The sequence below is a fragment of the Photinus pyralis genome, unplaced genomic scaffold (genome assembly GCF_008802855.1).
Source record: "Photinus pyralis isolate 1611_PpyrPB1 unplaced genomic scaffold, Ppyr1.3 Ppyr1.4_LG1, whole genome shotgun sequence".
Taxonomy (NCBI): domain Eukaryota; kingdom Metazoa; phylum Arthropoda; class Insecta; order Coleoptera; family Lampyridae; genus Photinus; species Photinus pyralis.
The window spans coordinates 56,235,076-56,236,703 of record NW_022170249.1 but is presented as its reverse complement, the minus strand read 5'-3'; positions in this window follow the sequence as shown (position 1 = coordinate 56,236,703).

The window sequence follows — 1,628 nt, the reverse complement described above, 5'->3', positions numbered from 1 at the left end:
AACATGGAGATTAAAAAAAAAATATGTGTCGTCCGCAGATTGTAAACAAGTTATCGAACTTATATATTTTTATAGCAATAGGTAAACCGCTTGTAGTATACTTACCCCAATACTCCTATTTACGAGACTAATAACATTTATTAACAATTCTATCAACTTTTTAATAATCTTTCCCTAGGATAGACCTTATGAAATTGGCCTATAATATAAATTTCAACGTTGTCTTCACCATTGTGTATTAATTGCCATTTTCTCACCTTGGAATATCGACGGAAAATTCACTTTTAATTGTAGAGGACTATTATAAGTATGGTCAAATTAATCAAACACTACATAGATGGTTGGAAACGTTCAAGAAGCTTGTTAAAATTGTAGTTAGGTATAGTAAAGCGACACCTGTTTTGTTTGTTTCCCTCTAAATTTACAAGTTGTTAGCAAGATAAGACAAAAACAAATAGTCATGTGGGTACGTCGTTTACGTGATTTAGATACTCGTGACAGAGGCAACATCGGCGTTTCTTTTTTCCTTAACGATATAGAACATTCTTATAAACATGTGAAATATCAAAAGCATAAGTAAAATTATTTCTAAACTAGTAAAACATTTTGATTAGAAATTATAGTCAGACATGGCGACAGCGAACATTTATTTTATTTGTGTAGTATTAACTACGTTAGTCAAATTGATGTGGTTCATAAAGCAAATTGGGTTCTTATTTATAGTTTTTCTCCCATTCATTACTACACGTCAATTCCGTCAAATGCACTGTAAAATTTTGCTGTTCTTAATGTTTCTTATGAAACGGCAGTATACACACTTTGACTTCGCCGTAATCACTCCTGGCGAGAATAATTCTTGCATACTGAACTTTTAAAACAACGTGACTTGGTTGCGCATGGCAATTCGTTTAGCTCATATCGCCGTGAACAGTTTTCAATTCGTAAAAATTATCGCATCATCCATTTCAATATAGGCATGCCAAAGTAGTGCAACCCGATAGCAATACACACGTTTTCACCATTACAGATGCCTACAGGGCATGTATTCTACAACACGTACTGAATAAAATTGTGGAATGTCTATGAATTCTGTTCATATCTAGCTCTCGCTTACGGAATCGAATAAGACGACCGTCCATAAAACAATGTCCACTTTGCACTATTGGAAATGATTCGTGGGAATTTCTTGTTAACACGCTTCGTTATAATTACAAATTCACAAAATAATAGGTAAATAGGTCTATGGCAAATTTCATTATTAACTTAAACAACAATTTAAATGCAACCCTCGAAATCAATAGCGAAAGGATACTAAAACAAGTTTACACTCTCAAGAGAATAAGTAATTTCAGTAAAACTGCCTTTTGTTTGCCAAATTCTATCAACGCATCTATTAACACTTCATTAGATTTTTATGTTTCCTGAAACTGCGAGAACGTTTTTTTCTCATTCGATGGAGAATTGAACATTGGCCACGTGCTACGTTGTGTGAATGACATAGGGGAAATTTGGATAGTATGAGACACTTAAGCTATTTTTCTAAAGAAAAGCTAAGTACGGGAATTAACAGAAATAATAATAAATTTAGAATAGTTATGAGTTTAAATTTGGAGTTGCAAAATATTTGG